Below are 24,653 nucleotides of genomic sequence, written 5' to 3'. Positions count from 1 at the left end.
ACTTTCACAGTCGGGATCAATGGGATTCCTAGAGAAATAATCAGCCCTAGTGTTTTTGCTACCAGGTATATAGCTAACCTCAAAGTCATATTGGAGCAGTTTGGTAGAAAGTCTCGCTATTCTTGGGGAGTGTTCCTTGATACGGACACCAGTCAGAATAGAAACCAAAGGACTGTGATCGGTCCTCAAACGGAAATGCTTACCCCAGATGTAAGGATTAAATTTTCTTATTGCCCACCAGCAGGCTAAGAGTTCCTTTTCAATCACAGCAAAATTGGACTCAGCTCCACGGAGAACTCTTGAAGCATAACCCAAGGTCTGCTCCACACCACCAACTTCCTGAGTGAGAACAGCCCACAAACCTAACCCACTAGCATCTACGGTGATGGTACACATAGCATTGGGATTGAAAGGTTTTAAAACTTTAGAACTGACCAATTCTTGTTTAATCCAAGCAAACACTCTTTCACAACTGGCATCCCACAAAAAAGGAACTTCTCTTTTAAGCATGTTGGACAAAGGTTGTACCCTAGAGTCATAGTCTGGTATGAACCTGGCATAAAACTCACAAAGCCCAATGAATGACTTTAAACCACTTTTGTCCTTAGGTGCAGGGCTATCAACTATTGCTTTGACTAGGCCAGGCCTAGGTTCCACACCGTCCTCAGACAACACATGACCCAGATACTCTACCTTCCGTGCTCTGAAAACACATTTCTCTTTCTTCAAAACAACACCAGCATTGCCCAACGCTTTTAAGACCTTCTTCAAAATTTCGTCATGAGCATCACAAGTGATTCCATGAATCAGCACGTCATCCTGGAAAACGACAACTCCACTGATACCTTTTAAAATATTGCTCATGATCCTCTAGAAGACTGCTGCTGCAGAGGCTAACCCAAAGGGCATACAACAGTACTGAAAGGAACCTACAGGGGACACAAAGACAGTGAAGTGTCTGGAAGCAGGATCTAGAACCACCTGGTGGTACGCAGATGCCAAATCTAATTTGCTAAACCACTTTGAACCATCAATGAGTGACAACATATCCGGAATTTTGGGGAGGGGAAAAGAATCAACCCAGATGTTCTTATTTAAACTGGGTAAATCAACACAGACACGAAGTTCCCCATTCTTTTTTTAGTGACCACTAAGGGAGAAAGCCATAGGGAGGATTCAATGGGCTCAATTATCCCTTTACTGCAAAGTCCAAACAACTCCATCTCAAGTTGTTCTCTCACACTGAATGGGACATTCCTCAGTTTGTGTTTAATAGGGATGGCATTGTCCTTGACACGAATAGTGTGCTTAAACCCTTTCACTTCTCCCAAATTATTGCTAAAAACGGTGGGAAAATCCTTGACTAATCTGTTGACAAAATCATCACTTGGAACGGTGACGTTATTACATGTGGAGGCCTGGTTGTCAATCTGGACAACAGAGATGGGATCTTTAGTCCCAGGACGGAGAACCATCTTAAACAAACCTTGATGGAACCACCCAAGGATGTTTAACCCTTTGATGGAGACATACACTTTGCCAAAAATTCTTCTTCCTCTGAATTCAAGAGAATCTTCAAAATAACCCTTGAGTTCAATCCTTCTACCCTCATAATTAAGAGGAGACCTGTCAGGAGGAAAAAGTTTGCGATCACCCCACACCTCTTCAAAAAGTTCTTGGGTCAGCATGGTTATTCTGGTACCCAAGTCTACCAACAGGCAAACTACTTTATCACCAATGCCAATATCAGTGTAAGGATCCACACATTCACTTTCAAGATCATCAACACAGACGCCAACAACAGCAACCATATCTCTCAAATCGTCTTGAATATTGATGTCATCTTGGTTGAAGTCAGAAACAAAGGCAACAGAAGTAGGGTTATTGTTACTGTTCCACTGTTTGTTGGGCTGAAATAGAAAAGGATATATTTTCGTATTTTGACACACCTTGGCAAAATGACCCAACCTCCTACACAATCTACAGGTGACATTTCTAGCTGGGCAAGGACGTCCAGACCTAAAATGAGGAAAATTTCCACATTTGAAACAAATATTAGTTTGTTTAAAGAATTTGTTGTCAGTACGACCTGCAGCATTTGTCTTATTATCTACTACTTTGACAACATTAACAGTTTCTTCTTTACAAGGTGAAGAAGAAGATTTGCCATCAAGTTCTTTTACAGAAAGCTTTGAAAATTCAATACTTTTAGCAACACGTACAGTCTCTTCAAGTGAACGATTACCTAAAGAAAGCAATTTTTGTTGTATACTTTTATCTAAACATTTGCAAATATATTGATCTCTGATCATTTGATCTCTGAAATTTTCAAATTCACATTCTGCACTAAGTACTCTCAGTGCAGAAAGGAAATCCTCAACCTTTTCTCGTTGCTTCTGTTCACGTTTATAGAATTTGTGTCTGACAACAACCAAACTGGGTTTAACATCAAAACGTAATTCTAATAGTCTTACAGTTTGATTATAATCATCTATATCCTCCTCGGTTGGAGGAAGTACCAAAGGAGGTAAGTGTTTATAGATTGAGCAACCTTCAAACCCAAGACTATTTAAAAGGAGATACTTTTTCCTTTCTGCTCTGTATCTTGAAGCACCGATGGCTCCCAGATAAGTAGTGAACGCATCAAACCACTTCTTCCTGTTAATAGGAGGTTCTCCAGGAAGATCAAGGAAAAGTGGTGGAGGAGAGACTGCCTGCAAACTCATTTTCCTTGAACAAGTGAGCTAATTTGAAAACTGTGAACAGCAGTACATTCAAATAACTTTATGTGAGGAGTTCCTTGAGACTATCAGTTGTTAGTACCAGTAACAAAAATAAAGAAAACACTTAAACATGTTGAAATAAACGAAAATAAATTTTAGATGCTTTCTAATGTTCTGATACCGTGTTGTAGATCGCGGTGAAATATTCAAGTGGTAAAAGACTTCGTTCCTCGGTGATACAGTTCACAAAGTAAAAGAAAGTGACACGTTTATAATGGGTTTGACCTCCGTTCGTGTTCGTGTTGACAAAACTCACAAATCTTGATGTCTGATTTCTGTATTTGCGGTGTGTTCCAATAAAAACACAGGGGAGAAAAAAAAATGATCCTTAAAATGGCGCTTGACGATGCGTATCAGGAATCTAATGTTGCGTTCCACTCTTAAAATGGCGTTGACGTTGCGTTTCATTAACAAATGCGTTGCGTTCCACACACGCTTGCACTAGTCCATACGCTATTGTCGCAAGAAGCGAAGATGACGTTCGTAGTATAGCAAACGTCACACCAATTACTGTGCGCAGATTACGTAGGTAACGCTAATTACGTTTACTTTGCGAAAGTAAGGTTGTACGTATACGCATACGTCATATCAACTTGCGCCGGAAAGGAAAGCTGCTGCCTCGAAATAAGAGAAAACTTACACAGTACCTTGCTCATTCGTAGTCACAACGATGAAATCTTGAATAGGTAGCGGAGTTTCAAAGTCAGAATTGAGCGAGTCTGTGAAAGTACTTCACTTGTGGTTTTTGTCGAGTGGAATTCTTGACACTTGAATGCACGCGTGGATAGCATACACCTGTTGACGATCGTCGCCACGTTTTTTGTAGTGATGAAGCCGGAACCAAAGTAAATTCAATGAAGATTTATTGATAACAGGTGCTGCGCAGCAGCTCAACAGCAAGTCAGATCATAACTGTATAAAGTACATTCAAAATACATTCTAAATGGAACTAGAAGGACAAGGGAAAGAACAGGCAAAGAGAAGAGTTCTAGAAAGACTAGAGCGAAACATTACACTACTCCACTTAGAAAATAGCCCACAACAAATATATATCCTACCAAAAGAAAACTAAACCACAACTAATCATCGAATATCATGACATGTTACAAAAATAATACAAAAATAATTCAAAATAAAAATTAAAATACAAATGTAAGGTCCTCAGGAGAAGAAGCTGAGGGGTGGTTCTTCCTTTGCTAGGGGTTAGGAGTTGTGGGAGGGAAAATGCAATGAAGTAACGGTGCAAAGCTGAACATGCATGTACAGAGTAACACGAGCAGGAAATAAATAAAAAGAATAGTCCTCCAAACAACAGCTAAAGAACCAAGGTCTAATCATACAGTACTTGGGCCCTCCTCCCTGGAAGGAACATAAAAGAAAAAGGATGGACAAAGTTGCAGGGATGACCACTAGCAAGGAAGGACTTTTAAAGGACACGGAAGCAAACAAATGAAATGGCTTAAAGTCTGCTAGTGAAGTATATACTGAAGTATATACAAAAGGTCTTGAATGCTCGAAATGGATGCCGCCTTACTCTGAAAGTATTCGCAAACAGGGTCCAATCCAGCGCAAAAAACTGTACACAGTCAGCTATTTATTTTGCCACACAAATAGGAACATTTTTATCCATTTGTGGGGGAAATAGCCCAACCATGCAATACTGCCTGTAGGCTGTGTGTGCAATTCCCTTTGTCGGGTCTCCGCCCTGGAAGTGAGATGTTCTAGTCTTCTGGGATGCTGACCTGGCTGACTCTCCTTTCTATGTCGCATGCCAACAAATTGACAATGTGACAGCCATTGTTACTGGACAAGATCCTCTGGGATTCTGATATATACAGCTAATGTCAAAAGGATAGCAAAGACAATGAGCTCAGTTTGATAATTAATGTACCTTCTTCAAACAATTGACTGTTCAGGGGTAGTCAAGGCAAGTGGTCAAGTTGCTAAAACTTTCTGTAAGTGGTGCTAAAAGTTGTACACCCCAATACAGAGTCACACACTAAAAAACACTCATTAAACTCATTGTTCAACCAGTGCTGTATCTTCAGAGAGAATTAGTACTTTCATTTACATAAAGAGAAATTAACTCATGATAGCATCTCATAGTAAATGGTAAACCTCAGTAACATAGAGTAGCGAGAGACTGCGGCCATTTCAAAAACCAAAGACCTACCAATAAATCTGAGAGAGAAAGACACAAATCTATTTTACTTGCTAGTGTCTGCAGTTGAGAAAAGTGCATTGTGGGTACCAAGCACCATTCATACATTCGCCCCTGTATTCATTTCTGTGGACAGTACTGGTCAGTGGTTGCATGGGAATCATACCCTGCTAAAATGCCTGTGTTAGAAATTGAGTTTTTGGTTGGCAGAGGTAAGCACCCTGTCCAAGCAGGAACCGCAATCTTAGTTAGGGTAAGTCACAACACACCCTAAAATATCCTGTGCTCACCCTCTGGTAGCTTGGCACAGACCAGTCAGGCTTAACTTAAGAGGCACTGTGTAAAGTATTTGAGCAACACTTCAAACAGTAACACAAAGAAAACACTCCACACCAGTTAAGAATAATTGATTATTATTTTATAAACAAAATGGGACCAGCATAACAAAACTCCAACAAGTGGAAGTCGAGATAGGAATTTGTAAAGAATAAATACAAAAATGCCCCTAGAAGGGCTTAAATGGGTTATCCGGTTGCGTTGGACCAGGACAAAGTCAAACGTTGAGGCCAATTGCAATGGAGCACAAGCTGGATAGAGCAACCCACTAAGGCTCACTGGATAGCAGTACCTTGATCACGACTTTCATCAATGTAGAATATGATGCGAGGTGCAGCTGAAACAATGCGCTGGTGTTGAGCCATGCAGTGGGTGAGATGCGTCAAGATTCTCCACGCAATGGCCATGATGCGTTGGTTCCTAGTTGGAGGTGCAAGTTCAAGAGGTAATGCACGCCTCTGTTTCCACTAGAGGTGAAGCGTTGATTCTGAAATCAAGGTGAGGGTTCGGAATGTGATGCACCAGCTCTATTCCACGCTTCAATGAAGATGCACTAGTTCTGACCCACGCAAAGGTGACGATGTGCTGGTTCCAAGGAGTATGCATGGGTTCTTGTTGCAGCACCACCTTAGGCCTCATTTTCAAGGGTCCATACTTGAGTGGCATCACTTGGCAGGGCAGGCGCACAGCTTGTATAATCAATGTGCAGATGCAGGTAGTGAGAGTTTTTGATATCCCTGAGACTTATAAAAGGAGGCAAACAAGCAAGCCCTCTGAGTCAATCTGGGTTCAGGTGATGCAGGTCCAGTTCTTCTCACCCAGGCAGGAGAACAGCTGGCATCAGAGCAGTTCAGCAAGGCAAGAGCACCGCAAGGCAAGAGTTCCGCAAAGCATCAGTCCAGGAGACTTCTAACAGCACAGCAGTTCTTCTTGGCAGAATGGTCATGGGTCCAGAAGTGTACTGAAGCCATGGTGTCAGGGGTCCAGTAATTATATCCAGTTGTGCCTTTGAAGAGGGAGAGACTTCAAAGTAAGCTTTGAAGTGCACAGAGGTCCTCCCTTCCTGTCCTGGCCCCATACTCACTACAATTGGGTATGCAGCCCTCTGTTTGGGGTCAGAACACAACACTTCAGTCCCATCCTGCTCAGGATTGTCCATCAGGATGTAGATGGACATCAGTCACACCAAAGCTTTCTTCATGTATAGAGGGAATGCGCAAAGCCCAGCTGTCAATCGCCCCAGATGTTTATTCAGAGACAGGCAGCAGGTACAAAATGGATACAGTAAGTAAATGTCAACCTTTTAAAAGATTCAGAAAAGGGGGGTGGGTGGTGATGAACAGAGTGTCTGAATTAAGCAGACCACTCTTACCCAGTCCAAAGATCAGGGCTTGATCCTTCACCGTTTTTTAGCTCACTGCACCATCCCAGCTCAGAACTTGGCTATATGCAAATTAGTCTGACCCTGGCCCAGTGCATCATGGGAACAGGGCAGACCAAACTACCAAGCCAATTCTTATACTGGGAAGGAAACAAGCTACCGGGGACCGGTTTCTGGCATTTCAGCCGTCTTCGGCCCGGCTTGCTTGAATCCTGATGGTGCAATGAGCTAGGGACTCACATCTGAGTATACCCTTCCACGCTTATGGTGGACAAAAATGATTCAGAAAAGGGGGGTGGTGATGAACAGAGTGTCTGAATTGAGCAGACCACTCTTACCCAGTCCAAAGATCAGGGCTTGATCCATCACCGTTTTTTAGCTCACTGCACCATCCCAGCTCAGAACTTGGCTATATGCAAATTAGTCTGACCCTGGCCCAGTGCATCATGGGAACAGGGCAGACCAAAATACCAAGCCAATTCTTATACTGGGAAGGAAACAAGCTACCGGGGGCCGGTTTCTGGCATTTCAGCCGTCTTCGGCCCGGCTAGCTTGAATCCTGATGGTGCAATGAGCTAGGGACTCACATCTGAGTATACCCTTCCACGCTTATGGTGGACAAAAATGATTCAGAAAAGGGGGGTGGTGATGAACAGAGTGTCTGAATTAAGCAGACCACTCTTACCCAGTCCAAAGATCAGGGCTTGATCCATCACCGTTTTTTAGCTCACTGCACCATCCCAGCTCAGAACTTGGCTATATGCAAATTAGTCTGACCCTGGCCCAGTGCATCATGGGAACAGGGCAGACCAAACTACCAAGCCAAGAATTGGCTTTTGTAGTTTGGTTCGCCCTGTTCCCATCATGCACTGGGACAGGAACAGACTAATTTGCATACAGCCAGGTTCTGAAACTGGGATGGTGCAGTGAGCTAAAAAACGGTGTTGGATCTAGCCCTGATCTCTTGACTGGGTGAGAGTTTTCTGCTTAATTCAGAGACTCTGTCCCTCACCACCCCTTGTTGCAAATATTTTTGTCCACCCTAAGCGTGGAAGGGTATACTCAGACATGAGTCCCTTGCTCATTGCACCATCAGGATTCAAACAAACCGGGCCGAAGACGGCTGTAATGCCAGAAACCGGTCCCCGGGAGCTTGTTTCCTTCCCAGTGTAAGAATTGGCTTTTGTAGTTTGGTTTGCCCTGTTCCCATCATGCACTGGGACAGGAACAGACTAATTTGCATACAGCCAGGTTCTGAAACTGGGATGGTGCAGTGAGCTAAAAAACTGTGTTGGATCTAGCCCTGATCTCTTGACTGGGTGAGAGTTTTCTGCTTAATTCAGAGACTCTGTCCCTCACCACCCCTTGTTGCAAATATTTTTGTCCACCCTAAGCGTGGAAGGGTATACTCAGACATGAGTCCCTTGCTCATTGCACCATCAGGATTCAAACAAACCGGGCCGAAGACGGCTGTAATGCCAGAAACCGGTCCCCGGGAGCTTGTTTCCTTCTCAGTGTAAGAATTGGCTTTTGTAGTTTGGTTTGCCCTGTTCCCATCATGCACTGGGACAGGAACAGACTAATTTGCATACAGCCAGGTTCTGAAACTGGGATGGTGCAGTGAGCTAAAAAACGGTGTTGGATCTAGCCCTGATCTCTTGACTGGGTGAGAGTTTTCTGCTTAATTCAGAGACTGTGTCCCTCACCACCCCTTGCTGCAAACCTTTTAAAAGAGGCATTTGCTAAACTGCAACTTAAAGTCCAACTTTATAAGTTGTGATTTTTAATTATGAGTTCAGTGACACCAAACTTGAAAAGTCTATCTCTTCACAATTGGGAATTAGACTTAAAGATGTAATACGGTAATCCCAATGAATCTTATGGAAGAGATAGGCCTAGCAGTAGTGAAAAATGAAATCGGATGTTTTTCACTAGCAAGGCATGTAAAACAAAAAGGTAAGGGTCCTGCCTATTAAATACATTGTACCCTGCCCAATGGGTCATGCACGGCCTATATTAGGGGTGACTTATATGTATGAAAAGGCAAGGTTTGGTTGTGTTAAACTGCACATACTGGACTGAGCCATGGTGGTAGCGCTACTGAAGTGAGTGGCACAATGGGTGGTATTGGCCCATTAGTAGCATTTAATTTACACACCCTGGGAACATGTAGTGCACTTTACTAGGGACTTATGAGTAAATTAAATATGCAAAATGGGGTTCGGCCAATGTTACACTGTTTAGGGGAGAGAAGACGTGCAGTTTAGAACTGGTCAGCAGTGGTAAATGTGCAGAGTCCTAAAACAGCAAAAACGAGGTCAGAAAAAGGAGGAAGGCCATCAAACCGTTGGGGGAAGCTCACCCTAAAGTGGTCAGGTCTAACAGCCTGCCTCCTTAAAGATAAATGGCCTCCTAGAGTATTTGCTGCTATTCATAGCTCAAATGCAATTTACCTGGTGATAATGTGCAGTGGAGTGGAGTCTTGTGTGGAAGCCATGTGTACTTTGTACTTGGTCCCTTACATTCATTTTTTTGGCTTGAATAAACAGTGGTTATATCCCGTATTAAGCTTTGTGTTTTGGCACCAAAATCTTGGAAGTGGGTAAACTTGAATTCTGTAGCCAATGATTCACTTTTCCAAATTTTCCAATCTCACTGTATTTTACATTAGGATGTAGTCACTTTTACAGAGCTTGAAATGCTTCAGTGGAGCTGTGGCTGGGAGTTGCAGATAAGCAGGGATTCATAAGGCCAGAAAAACGGATTAAGTGGTCCTACTGACGCCTTACCCATCACTGCAAAAAATGATGAGCGGAGTGAACCACATAATCTTGTCTGCTGAAGGTGCCCTTTGTTTTATAGCATCAGCACCTTACCTATGTCTTCCTTTTTCGAAAGCTGAAAATCTTCCTCCTGGATGCTCTTGAAGCCCTTCACCTACCATGAACACATTCAAGGGTACCAGAACACTGATAAGAGAGAGAGACAAGGTAACTCTCTGTCTTCAGAAAAAGATAGTCTCTGTTGAAAGAAGACCCGCACACTTCAGAAGGTGATTTGATAAGATTTATTGTAGAGCACAGCTAAAGCATAAACAACGCCTGCTGACCAAACCACCAACTGACTCACATAGAACATTAGCATAGAACAAAGAATACACGCAGATATTCTGGAAGGGTGAAAGGGAGGAAACATAAAGTAAGGCATTATAACTAAGAGTAGCCATGTTGTGAGAAGTAATAATATACAGCAGTCTGACTGTCCTACAGGTTCGTCACCAAAGATGCCCTTCTTGTACTTAATTTTTCTGTATACTTCAAATATCACAATTGTTCTGCATTCCAGCTGATGGGAGAATAAAACTATATGGAAACACATAGAAGTTGGACGTATCTTTGTAAGTTCCCCAGGTAGTGCACTCCCTGACTTTGCAGCACTTCCTCTGTTGAAAGGCGAGGACTATTCCACAGACCATTACTTTCACTGTTTTTCGAGATGATGGAGTGCTAACTATGCTGTCTGAGCTTAAAAATTAAAATGAAGCACCATCATCTACCCGCCAGTGCATGGACAGAATATCGAGTACAAAATATCCACAAATATCGAGTCATCAATATCATGGGTCAGAAATATCGACAGCAAGAATATTGTGGTCAAGTATATCGAGTTAAGATAAGTAACATGGATTTAAAACAAATAGACAGTCATTAGCATGGCGGGCGGACTTTGTCCGCCTGCCATAACCCGGGAAATGGGACTGCCCGCAATGCATGTGGCGGTCCCGCAACTACAATTAGGATGCGCCTACCACACTGGCGGGGGCTCATCCCACATTTTTAACATTGCAGTGGGTGGTGCTGAAAGCACCGCCCCCCGAAATGCCAAAAATGCAAGTCGTGCATTTCAATGCACAACTTGACAGGCACTGCGTGGTGCCTGTCAAGTTGTACATTGAAATGCAGGAGGGTACCATGGGTACCCCCCCCAGGTGCACACCCAACCCCTAGAATCCCTGGGGGCCCGCTACGGGCCCCCAATGTTGTTGTACGCTTGCCTTTTAGTGGCGGCGTTGTCGCCACGGAAAGGCAAAACCCTGCATGCATCCTAATATGGACGATGGTGTCTACCAGACACTGCCACCATATTAACAGCTTTTCCGCCCGGTCGACTCATCACCGGGGAGGAAAATCGGCGGACGGTCTTTCCGTCAGCCGGGGTCCCACCGGCCATAGTAATATGGCCGGGGGGGATTTGAATGCGGACGGAAGGAAATGTTGGGCGGATCGCCACTGCCATGCAGGCAGTGTCGATCCGCCCGACTTACTAATTGGACCCTTGGTTGATAAAAAGATAGTTTTTTATTATTGTTATGTATTTTAGTATATATTTTATATGTAGGTGATGTATGTATGTTTTGATTAAGAATTAGTTGTATTTTTAATATGTGAGTAGTATCTGGTATGTTGTACAAAGCATGTTCCTGTTACTGTTATATAGAATTTAGAGCGGTAGAACTCTTACACTGTAGTTCCTTGTTCTCAGTATTTTACTGTGTGGGTAGAATGTTGGGGTCAGATGTCGTGCTCTCCTTGAGAGTTATGCTATTGTCCTGCAGGTTCAAAAGGGCGTGGTGATGGACGGAGCATCTGAATCAATCAAACACTCAAACCCAGTCAAAGGATCTGGGTTTAATCCATCACCGTTCTTTAGCCCACTCTGCCACCCCAGTTCAGACATGGCTATATGCAAATCAGTCTAACCCTGTGCCTCATGGGAACAGTCCAGCCCAAACTGCCAAGCCAAATCTTCCCTGGACCGGAAACAAGCTTCCGAGGACCGGTTTCTGGCACTTCAGCCGTCTTCAGCCCGGCTTGCTTGAATCCAGTGGCAAAGTGAGCAAGGGACTCACGTCTGAGCATACCCTGCCACACTTAAGGCGGCCAAAAGCGGTACAAAAGGGGGTGGTGATGGACGGAGCATCTGAATCAATCAAACACTCACACCCAGTCAATAGATATGGGATTAATCCATCACCGTTCTTTAGCCCACTATGCCACCCCAATTCAGACATGGCTATATGCAAATCAGTCTGACCCTGTGCCTCATGGGAACAGTCCAGTCCGAACTGCCAAGCCATGTCTTTAAAGAAGAACCTACAACTGAGAATGCTGTTTGTGTGAATATTACACCCAATGCTACAATGTGTTACATTTTTAGTCGTTATTAATTTTTTTTGTTTGGATTTTGCGCTTTTAGTTCCGTAGCAGGTTATGGGTTTTTAGGGGAATAGGGCGTAAAGTAATTTAATTCTATAAAATGTATTTTAAAATAAATATTTGACTTTTAGCGCTTTTAGTTCTGTAGCGGGTTGTGAGTTTATAGGGTAATAGGGTGGAAAGTAATTGAATTATATTAAATGTATTTATCAATTTGTATTTTTTAATATATGTTTATTTGAGATGTTATAGTGGCAAATGTGTAAAGCAATTTAATATTAATTCATTAATAATTGGTTTTGAATTAATTTCAATTAATTAATGGGTAATTATTTTTGGTAATTGTGTGATTAATTTTAATTGTGTGCAGTGGTGTTTATAGGTGTAAAGGGTGGGAAGACATTTTATTTTTAATTGATGAATTCCTAATTGGTTGTGAATTAATTTTAATTAATTCATTGGTTATTAATATTGGTAATTTCATTAATTAATTTTTTAAGTGTGTGTTGTGGTGTTTAAAGGAATAAAGGGTGGTAAAGTAATTTGTGTTTAATTAATGACTATATACTTGTTAATTTATGTTAATTATTTGATATTTATTTTGGGTAATTGGGTATTTTTGTGTGTTGTTTTTACTTTTAAAGGGGTAAAGGGTGGGTATTCAATACATTTTAATTATTTATTAGTTGTCAATAGTAATAGTTTTTAATTTTAAAATAAGTTTTAATTGTGTTTTAATGTTATATAGTTTAATTTAGGTGTGTGTTGTAGAACATATAGTGTTAGTGTTAAAGTGTGTGTAGTCAATTAATGTTTATTCATTTTTTTATTAATAATAAATAAACATATTTGTAGTGTATATGTTTTTCTCGATATTTTGAACATCAATATTTTTAACATAGATATTCAACCAGTGAACCCTAGCCACCTAGGAAAACATTGGCAAACTGTTCTTTTACCTCATGTACCACCTGTGTGAATGATACCAGTGAGTCTTGAGAAGGCCTAGTTCAAAGACCCTGTCAAACTATGTCCTAACATCAAATTTTATAAGGCCCAACATATCTTGTATAGACATGCTGTCCAAACTTGTGACCTTACTCCCACAGCTACCGTATAAGTACAGAGTGGGGGATTCTGCAGTTGTCATGTCAGATTTTGGCTGCCCTGCTAATAGAGAACTTCCATGTGGGCTAATTCTTAGATATGGCTCCCAGGATCTGGAACTCCCTTCCCCCCAAACTCAGGACAAATCCTTCCATGCTCCTCTTCAAGAAAGAAGCCAAAAGGCTTCTAATGGAGAAATTCTTACATCAACATGGCCTCACCACTAGATACTGTGGTATCTCGGACTATTCCTCCAGCTGGCAGGTATTCCCTCCACAACCGGGATTCTAACTTAGTGCCAGGTATCTCTAGACCATCGACCCCGCCCCCGGTAACTCTTATCACAGCAATATCACAGAAAAGAAAAGTGAGGGGAAAGGTGATTACAGTGGATCAGACACACCGCCAGGAAAAGGGAAGAGCAAGAAAAAGACAAAACGCGGGCCGCCAGCTGTAGTGAGAGTAACCCCATCTTTGAAATCCTATTATAAGGTTCTCTCTACCACTACATCAAGCGGGATAAAAGAAATGGCAGCGGCAAAGGCAACAACAAGCACAGTAAATGAAGATGCAGAAGCAAATAGGGAAGAGGCTCCCTCAGAGGAGTCGGCCAATGTGAATCCCTCATTTCCATCTGTGTCCACACCTATTCAGTCCTGTACATCTCCGCAACCGTCTTCATTTTCTACAACCAATGTGCCTGAAACAGTGCATCCGACTGTGGAACTCTCTAATAGCTTTTCCGCTCTAGATATCCAAGATGTAGAGCAACCGGAGGATATATCTGGGTACAAGGAGGACGTTCCTAACCGTACCCTCCCGGATATTACAACATCTACATCAATTGACCCACAAACTCTGGCAGATATTTTATTGGGTCTAAGAGAGGATATAGGGAAAACGTTTACCACTTCAGAGGCTAATCAGACGGCAATTCAGGCCTCTTGTGAGGCACTTGCCCAAAAAGTGGAAGAAGTCTCAAAAAGGACAGACACCCTAGAAGCAGAAATGCCTAAGATTAAAGAAACCCTTTCTACATCCGTAGTTAATATCGACAAATTGGTCCAACAGAATCGGGAAATGAGAGAAGACCTCAAAAGACTTCGAAAATCATTCGAGGAGAAACAATTAAAAATTTCTGAATATCCCCGAGGACCTTGAAGGGAAGGACATCAAGGCATTTATTGTCGCAGTGCTTAAAACTACAATTTTAAAAGATTCCTCTGATTCTGATCAAGAACTAATGGATGACATCCAGAGAGTCCACCGTGATCCGTTCAGGCGAAATACAGTGAGAGAGCGTCCAAGAAAGATCTTGGTCAATTTTCTGACATATGCTATCAAAGAGAGGATTTTGTCGCTGGCCCTCAAAGCAGGCTCTATAAAATCAGTGTACTTTTCTACACCTTTTTCCTTTACAATTCGCTCTGATATATCACACATTACAGCATCAAGGCAATGGGAAATGGTTAAGAGAATTTATTTGATATTTGATATTTATTAGCTTTTGTAAAGCGCTACTTTCGCTCCGGAGGGAGCATCTTGGCGCTGAGCACACAGAAGATCTACTGTGAGTAGTATGGATCAAATGGCTGCGAGAACTGAGGAGTCAGATTGAGAGTAAATCCAAGTCTTCAGGGATTTCCTGAAAAGGCTTTCTGAGGGGGCATGCCTAAGATTGGGGGGAAGGCGATTCCATGCCTTGGCAGCGAGAAATGAAAAGGTCTTTCCGCCCTTGGTTTTTAATTTTATTCGAGGTTCAGAGATGAAATTAGCGCCTGATGACCTCAAGCAGCGGGTTGGAATATAACGCTGAAAGCGCTTGATCAGGTAAGATGGGCCCGTACACTTGTTGGCTTTAAAGACAGTAACTAGAAGCTTGAATAAGATTCTCTTATGGAGGGGCAGCCAATGGAGTGCGTTAAGGGCTGCAGAGGCCGAAGACCTGCGGGGGAGTTCCAGGACAAGCCTAGCCGCTGCGTGTTGAACACTTTGTAATTTTTTAAGAGAGGACTTCTTAATGCCTGCTAGGAGGCCGTTACAATAATCCAGCCGGGAAAGGATGAGCGCAACCGCGACTGATTTCCTGGCTGAAATAGGTAAAAAATTAAAGGATTTCTTTAATTGCCTGATTAGGCTGAAACAGCGCCCTGCGGTAATACGCACATGCTCATCGAAGCTGAGGGATGCGTCGAATTGAACTCCCAGATTGCGGGCTGAAACAACCGCGCTTGGTGGTGCTTCGGAGTTATGAGGCCACCACTCTTTAGGGGAAAAGAGTGTACCTTTACCGAGGGGTATTATTTCGGTTTTGGCGCTGTTGCATTTTAGATGATTCAGGTTAAGCCAGGAAAAGACTTCTGACAGGCAGTTTTGAAATCTGATGGCAGCATCAGGGAGTCTTTTGTCAATAGTGACGACAAGCTGAGTGTCGTCGGCGTAGGATGTCACAAGAATCCCATGTGACTCAATCAACGTAAGGAGGGGGGCCATGTATACATTAAAAAAGAGAGGGCTCAGGATAGAACCCTGGGGCACACCTGAGATGGTAGAACGTTCGCCAGAAAGATAAGGGCCTAAGGAAACCGTTTGAGAGCGGTTGGACAGAAATGAAGTTATCCAAGCAAGCGCGGAACCCGAGACACCAATCTCACGCATTCTATTGATAAGAATAGCATGTGAGATGGTGTCGAAGGCCGCGGTTAAGTCGAGCAGGATGAGGACAGCCTGCCTGCCCTCATCCTGCAAGAACTTGATGGTGTCTGATAACTCAATCAGAGCGGTTTCTGTAGAATGGCCAGGGCGAAAGCCGGATTGCTGTGGGTGCAGGATGCGTTTATTTTCCACAAAATGTTTTAATTCCTCATGGACTAATTGCTCAGTGATTTTGCCTAGCGCCGGGAGAAGGGAAATTGGGCGCATATTAGACAAATCAGTAGGGGATTTATTTTGCTTTTTCATGAGGGGCTTGACTATGGCCTTCTTCCAGTCAATGGGAACAATACCGGAGTTGAGAGATTGGTTCACAATAGCATTGATCAGAGGGTTGACGGCCTCGATGAGGTGGTGTGAGATGACTGGGGGGCAAGAGTCCGTAGGGGCACCTGATTTACAAGCCAGAATAGCTTTTTGCGTTTGCTGTAGGGAAACTGTTGTGAATTGATTTAGTAGGGGAGTAGTTGTATCGGGTACTTGGGTTGGAGTGGGTAAGGAGGGGAAGTCCTTATGGATATTATTCATTTTCTCCTCAAAGAAATCAGCGATTTGATCGCAGAGAGTTTGTGAGGGGGGAATTTCAAGTGCCAATGCCTTAGGATGAGTGAAGGATTTTACGATGTTGAAAATCGTTTGTTGTTTCTGTTTAGCTGAGTCTATTGCTAGAGTGAAGAATGCCGTTTTTGCTTTTTTTATATTGGAAAGATATTGTTTTCTCTGGAGGATGTATAAGGATCTGGCAGTAGGGTCGTAGGTTTTTCTCCATTTTCTCTCCATAAGCCTACACTTAAGGTGGCAGTCAGTGAGGGCTGGAGTATACCAGGGGGCATTGGGCTTCTTTTTACCTCAAACTGGTTTATGAGTAGCAGATATTGAATTGGCAGAGACCATTCTGTCAATCCACAGATGAAAATTTATGGAGTCTAGTGATGCATCTCCCATAATGGGAGGGGGGGGGACAGCCGGTTGGGGGTTGAGTTTGATGCACTCAGCTACCTTTTTCTAATTGACGGGAAAGGGGGTGTGAGAGTGTTTAATGGGGGGAGAGAGCAGGGTTTTGGTTTTGATGGAAAAAGGAATGAAACAGTGATCTGTCCATGTTTGTGGTAGGGGGGAGAAACATCTAAAGAGGCCAGGTTTGTGCAAATGCCGTCCAGGGTGTGCCCGGCACAATGGGTAGGAAGGGAGACTGATTGGGAGAGACCAAAAATCTCGAGGGAGTGGCGGAAATTGAGAGTGTGTGGGTCAGTACAAGATTCCAAATGAAGATTGAAATCCCCTAGGAGGGTGAAGGTGGGGTAGTGAGTAAGGAGGGCTGCCAGAGTTTCATCAAGGGAGTCCAAGAATGAAGTGGAATTTCCAGGGGGGCGATAGACAAGTCCTCCTGAGAAAGCGGAGGAAGAGCTAGTTTGGATAACAAACCCCAGGGACTCACAATCCTTGAAGGCGGCCAGGTCGAATGTATGGCACTTGAATGATTTCTTTACAATGATGGCCAGCCCGCCTCCCCGACCAATGGGTCTGTCCTGCCTGAAGATGGTGAAATCAGGAGGGAGGGCGGTTGCAAGATCAGGGTTGGAAGCATCATGCAACCAGGATTCGGTGATGAATAGGGCATCAAGATCGGCTGATACAATAAGGTCATGGATGTCTTGTCCGTGACGTGCTAAGGATCTGGCGTTAATGAGGCCACTATTGAAAGAAGTTGTCTTGAGACGAGTAGGAGAGGGAAGGGGAGGAATAGGGCTGACGGGACAAGAGGATGACCAACCGCATGAACGACAGATAAAAGGGCCCCTGAGGTGGTCTGAAAAGGAGTGAACATGACAAGAAGGACTAGGTAAGGTAGGGCGCATAGAATGCAGCGCAGAAGAGTCGTACCTGAGGACTGGGAGTGTGGGAGCAGCATGGCCCGCGCCCGGCGCGATCCTGGCGCGGACGGGCGCAGACGGGCTTGGCTTAGGCGCGGCATGGCGCTGAATGACAATATTCAATTCTTTGGGGGCACGTGCTCAACTGAAATTTCCTGCCTCACTCCGGGTGATGTGGAACAACCATATGCATATCATCCGAGTATGTTACACACCCATTCCAGGTAACAATCAATATAGAGAACTTGATCATTTATAACTTGTTTTTCTTTACACATTTTCCAACAAACATGCACTGGGTGGGGGGAGGATCCGTCTAAGAGCAGAATGCTCAGAAAAGAAAGGAGGGTTCCCCAGGGAGGTAGTGAGGGTTCGGGGGGGCAAAAGAGGGGGAGGGGGAGGGTGCAGAGGGAAAAAAGAATAAAAATATGTCCTCATTTTATAGACACTCACAAAGTGCCCAAACTAAACAACATTGCATAGATGGTTACATCGCTATTAAGGCAGGAGGGAGGAGAGGCAAATCTTTCTATGACTCATAACAACATGGATTTTATATCCTGGAATGTTAACGGTCTTTGCTGTGTAAGGAGACGCAGGGTGAATTTAAAATATCTTGAGCAGTCTACGGCGAAAATTGTCTTGCTGCAGGAAACCCATTTGAATTTTGGTGAGAGTAAGGAGGTTTTTAGGAAACTTAAATGGATTGGAGCCTTCTGTTGCTCTGAGCAGTCAACACTAAATAAGGGTGTAGCAATTTTAATCAAGGCGGCCTCTGGAGGCATAATAAGGTCATCTGCATCTGACCAGTCAGGGAGATGGGTTCAAGCGCAAATTGACTTAAACGGAAATGCATGACTATTGTCTCTTATTATGGGACAAATATAGACGACCCAGCCAGCCTGCAGAAGGTACAGCTCAATCTTGCCAGAGTACGCTCCCCTATGATTATAGGGGGTGATTTTAATATACTTCTTGATCCATCGCAAAATCGCTCTAATTTTCATCGGGCAGTCACCACTCCGAGATCTCGCCGTGCCATGATGAATTTGATACATGATCTTGGCCTAATTGATTCCTGGAGAGCCAAGAATGTCCTGGATTCAGGTTTTACCTATTTTTGTAAAAAGCATGGGCATGCATCAAGACTGGACTACATTTTGATGGATAGAGTCCATCTAGAGGCCTTACGAGATATTAAAATATTACCCAGTATTCTGTCCGACCATGCCCCTATTTTCTTTTCAATCAATATGGGGAAAGCTAGGATCTCAACTAGTCGTAGATGGACCCTAAAAAGGACAGTATTAAATGATCAAGATATAGTTGCAGTGATTGGCGTCTCCTCTAATAACTATTTTTGGGATAACACAGGGTCTGCCCCATTTGAATTGGTCTGGGACGCCTATAAGGCTCATATTCGAGGGCAGTTTCTCAGCCTAACTAGCCTTAGCAATAAAAAAGAGGCAGCTAAATTTAGGACAATAGAAGAGAAAATCTCATCTTTGGAGGCGCAGAGATTAGACACCCAAGATGATGCCTTGGCACAAGTTTTGGCTGAAATAGAATGTCTACGCCTAGAATATCGAGGTTTATTAGATCAAAACGTCAAGGCCCAGTGGGCTGCATATTCAATGGAAAATTATGAGTTTGGAGAGAGGGCCGGTGCAGTATTGGCTTGAAAAATAAGAGCAGACCGGGTCAGAAACAATGTTAATAAGCTAATAATTGATGGCCTGGGAACTATATCTTATAATCAGGAAGATATGGAAAAATGCTTTTTTTCCCTCTTTTCGAATTTATATCAAGAAGAGGCCTCTCCAGATTCCACCATGACTCGACAGTGGTTGGAAAGCAAGGTTCTCTTAGGCCTAACAGAGGATGGCCGCAAAATGCTTAATAGTCGCTTTACAGAAGAAGAGATAAAACTTTGTATAAAAAACATCAAAAATAACAAGGCAGCAGGGCGGGACGCCCTTCCAGGTGAAGTTTATAAAACGCTTCAGGATCTTTTGGTACCAAAACTTTGTGAATTATTTAATTACATATATAGTGCTCACAGTAGAATTCCGCCGTCTTGGAAAGAGTCTACCATTGTGTTAATTTTAAAACCAGGGAATAATCCCCTTAAGGCGGACTCTTACAGACCAATCTCCTGCTGAACGCAGATTATAAGATCTTTACTAGTGTTTTGGCAGGGAGATTGGCCAAACTGGTCCCGTCTCTGATCAACCCGGACCAGAAGGGTTTCATCCCGGGGAGATACATCCATGAGTTATCCTTACAGTTGATCGGTAATATTGATCTTGCCATAACGACGTCGGAGCCTTTAGCAGTGGCAGCCTATGACGCGGCGAAGGCTTTCGACCCTGTCAATTGGGGTTTTCTATGGGATGTTCTTACTATTATGGGGTTTGGAGAGACCTTTATTGAAACTATAAGAGGATGCTATGAGGGTGCTTCGGCGTCAATTCTACTGAACAGCTCTTTATCATCATGTTTTGATATAAGGAGGGGTACAAGGCAGGGGTGTCCCATTTCACCTCTCTTGTTCGATCTCTATATCGAACCTTTGGCACAGGCATTGAGGCTAGCCGATCAAATTACACCTTTTAGAATAAAGGAATACTGCTGCCAGTTGGCATTATATGCAGATGACTTACTGGTTTATACTAGTAATCCAGGAGAGGTTTTCCCCAGAGTCGAGGAAATTATGGAGGACTATGGTCGATACTCCGGTTATTTAATTAACAATTCAAAAACAGAAATAATGTGCTGGGGTGTCGACCAGTGGGAGAAAGCAACAAGCAGCCAGTTCAGGTATTTAGGAATATTAATTACACCTGATCTTAATAATATAGCGAAAATAAATTTGAAAAAGGTGGCTAAAGATATTGACCATCTATTTTCTAGATGGCAAAACCTTCCCATAACAATATACGGGCGCGTTAATTTGGTCAAAATGGTTATTTTGCCCAAAATAACCTATCTATTTAACTCGATTCCCTTAACATTCCATGATAAAATCTTAAGGAAGATCCAGGGGAAGATATGTAGTTTTATCTGGGCAAATAAGAATGCCCGGATGTCCTGGAAAAAACTGAAAAGAAGATTGATAAAGGGGGGTTGGCACTCCCGGACATTGTGTGGTATTTCTTCGCTTTCCAGCTAAAAAATGTTCGCACCCTTTTAAGTAGTCCAGACAACTCTCATTGGGGGCAGATTTTGAATACGATGTTAGATCAGGAAGGGGGTGGCCCTGGATTTTTGTATAAATTTGGCGCGCCAAGATTTTACAAAAAGGTTCACCTAAAGGTATTGAAATCGGCCTTGATTCTTTGGAATAGAGTTAAGGGGTATTGGGGTATAAAATATTATTCAGATTTTGCCCCTAAATGGGACTCCCCGGGTGCTCCGCAATGTCTCCGGGATAGCCTATTTCTATCAGTCAGGAGAGCGGGAATAACAATCTGGTCTGACCTAATATCATCAGAGGGGGTACACCCTTGGGAGGCATTGAGGTCTAGGATTGGGGATTCCCTTTCAACATTTAAATATATCCAACTCTGTTCATGGTATTCCTCTGAGAAAAACAACATAGGTGGAAACTGGGACATCGAGTTTGCACTTTTGGCCCCAACTCATAGGAAGAAAGAAGTGGGTTTTTGTATAGGAAGCTGATTGAGGCGGATGAAATTCGAGCTCCACCATTACATCATGTATGGAGACTCTCTGTCCTGGAGGTCCCCTCAGCTGATCTGTATAATCTCTCCCTTCATTATCTATATAGATTTGTTAAATCTGCTTCTCTTAAAAAGAATCACTACTAAGTTATAAATAGGCTTTACTACACCCCTAAAAAATTGCTAAATTTGTCAACCCACCACCTGTATGCCCCAGATGTGACATGCCAGAGGCCGATGATATCCATGTCTTTTATGAGTGCCCTATCATTGGCTCTTTTTGGTCTACTATTGAGAGAACACTGGAGAGTGTCTTTAAAATGAAACTTAGTTTCAATGTTGCAAGGGTTTTTTTTGGTTTGGACACTGATCTTACAAATGGGTTAAGGGAGACGCAGGTAGCTTTATTTTTTACTCTTATCTTAATTGCACTTAGGGAAATATGTAAAGTCTGGAAGGATGTTACCCCTCCCCTTGGCTTCAATCTGTACTAAGAATAGCACATTTAGAAACTAGTACAGCACACAATAGGAACAGCGCAGTATGGCAACCTCTGATGGAATGGGCCAAGGAAATGAGGCTGGTAAGAAATCTCGAAATTGTCCAATGATTACACCTGGCCCCAGAATAAAGGGGTAGCCGGGTCGGCTCTGGGTACAGCAAGAACTTCAACCCAAGGCGCCCAGGACGGACAGTTGGTTGCGAGTGTTCATTTGTACGTGCCAAGGTGAGATGAGGACAAAAAAAAAAGATAAAAAAAAAAACATGACCTCACCACTTGATGCCGTGGCTTAAGTGTCAATCTGTGGCCCGGCGGCCTGGTCCATTTGAATGCTAGGCCTTTTTCATGTCCGTAAATTTTCGCCCTGTATATTACGGCCTTGAAATCTTATGACTCAGGAGAATGTTTGATCACTTTTGATTGTGAAATTATAGCTTTGCTTACCATGTTGGACACTTAAGGTTCTGAAGGAGGTTCGGACACCTGTGACTGTGCAATTGTTTACTTCCTCCATTTTCTCCTGCTGTGATATTTCATTTTATGTATATGTCCCCTCTTTGTAGTTACTCTTGGTTGTTTATATGTACCCTCCTGCCTCCTATATAGTAAAGCGCTCTCATAACCCCGATGGTCATGTTCGCGCTATATAAAACTTTTTAAATAAATAAACAATGCACCAAACAACTCTAGCCCCAAGTTCATAATGACTGAACTTTAATCCTTCCTGGGCATAGCTCTGAGCCACGAGAACTCTGACTACAGTCATTACGGACAGTAAATGTGTGGCGCAAATGGTGTAGTGGCTGCCAAGACTAAAACAGAAATAATCTTTGTGACATGTTTACTAAAAATCATTGAATTCAATGTTCTCTACTTAGTAACGAGTTGTGAAAATTGATTTTCCATATTATGCCTAAACTACGTTATATATTAAACTTTTACACATTATGCAACTCCATTGGGCTTCAATGCACAAGTTAGTGTTGACATTTTTATTGTGAGAACAGTTTTAGTCAGGCATGTAAATGTGTTACCCTGCTCTACATTAGAACAATGCTCATGTTCAACTTTACTGCCATATTTTCATGTCCTTTTAAATAGTTTAAGGTCATAGTGCTGGCAACATAGCACATTTTATTTTTATACATTTGCATCGTCTTTTTTCTTTTTTAATGGAGGTTTGCCTATAGATAAAATATGGCAACTGATGTTTTTCAATTAAGTGCCATGTTTAGGGGTACGGGACAGATGCTACGAGGTAACAAGAAGCCTTCCAGTGCTCAGAGGTACAAATATGCTAGCAATTCAAATAAAAGAAAAATATGGATGAAATTGGGTTTCTGACTGGGAGTGGTATGTAAACTGTACAAGCAGGCCCCACAATCCTAGTCGGGGTAAGTCAAAGACACAACTGAAATTAACATATGCTCGCCCTCTTGCAGCTTGGCTAAATTAAGCTGACAGGCTTAATTTAAGAGGCAATGTGTAAATTAGTTGTGCAACACAAAACAATACCATCCCTGGTTGGGAAAATAGAGCTTTAGTTAATGTACACCACAAAAATGTCCAAGATTGAAAGCGGAGTGGTAGTGACTTTCGTGAGCTCCGCCGCCCGCCACCGATTCAGCACAGCAAGGGGCTGCCCTCAGGTCTCCCAACATCAACAAAGAACCTCCGGTGCACTGGGTGGCTGTCAGAGCACCCAGCAGCTGAGTTTGCTACCGGCGAGCGGAGGCACGGAGGAACACTGGACGCCATTCGGTGGCTGCAGTGCAAAATGGCACCTGTCGGCGTGTCCCAAGTGTCGGTGGCCTGAGGCAGCCGGGAGGGCTCGGAAGAGCCCCAGAGGAAGAGGAGGGGATGGCGGAGGTTGATAGGCAAGTGCACTCCCCCTGCAGACTGGCGGTGAGCAGTGGTAAGGCCGACTGAATCCCTAGCACATTGTGTATCCTGCTGGCAGGTCTCCCTTGATCTGGACTCGCAGCAGGTGGAGTGGTGGCGGGTGAGAGCCCTGTTTGTGGTTTCCTGCATAGGGGGAGCACTCTGGTGCGACGAGACGCCCAGCTGAACCCCCAGGGCCAATGGGTTCTTAATGAAGCTCCGCTTTGCTTCTGAAGACTTTGCTGCACTGCATACGTGAAAGAGGTGAGCTGGGCCTCCATGCGCACCCGACCTAGGAGACACAGCTGAGTCGGGTGCGAGGATCTCCCGGGGCTAAATAACTACCGACTTGTGTCCCTGAGCTTATGACCCTCATGAGCTACGGTGAGTGCAGCGGTTTTCCCTGTCTTCCACCCGCCGTCCCCATGGTTGCCTCCCCCATCCGGAGCCGCCTCCTGGGCACCTGAGTCAACGTCCCTGATAAAGCAGCAAGTTACAACATAGACGCTGCTGCCTTTTTGTATTCTAGAGTATTTTTGTTGCAATGACCGGAGCGAGAACGGCGACTTTCTGGTCCTCTGTCTCACCGATCCTGTGGTTTCCTCTTACATTCAGTTCCGCTCCTGGAGGTGGGTTTTATCATAGATTTTGGTTTGGGTTTTTTATTGATCTGCTGTACCTCAATTTTGTGCTGGAGAGTCCGAGACCTGCGTCCACCATCTTGTCGGCAATGACCGGTTTCTGCAATCGCTATGGGCTGCCGGTCTACGTCTTGGTGTTACCAATCTGGTTTAGTGCCGAAAGCCAACCCCCCCTCTTCAGGACGCAAACACTATCTTCTGATAAGGAACCTCACTACGAGGCACCCCTCTCTACCTTTGGTGCTCTGGTGCAGAGAGCGAGTCTGGCCTCAGATGATGTGTTTCTGGGACCCTAACGGGTCTGTGGTCTTGTGGACAGTGACTTTGAGGGTCGCCATATGTACTATCTCCCATTGCTGGTTTGCTTGCAACCTGT

Source organism: Lissotriton vulgaris, chromosome 2_1 (genome assembly GCF_964263255.1).
Source record: "Lissotriton vulgaris chromosome 2_1, aLisVul1.2, whole genome shotgun sequence".
In the NCBI taxonomy this organism is placed as follows: Eukaryota; Metazoa; Chordata; class Amphibia; order Caudata; family Salamandridae; genus Lissotriton; species Lissotriton vulgaris.
This window is presented reverse-complemented; position numbering follows the sequence as displayed.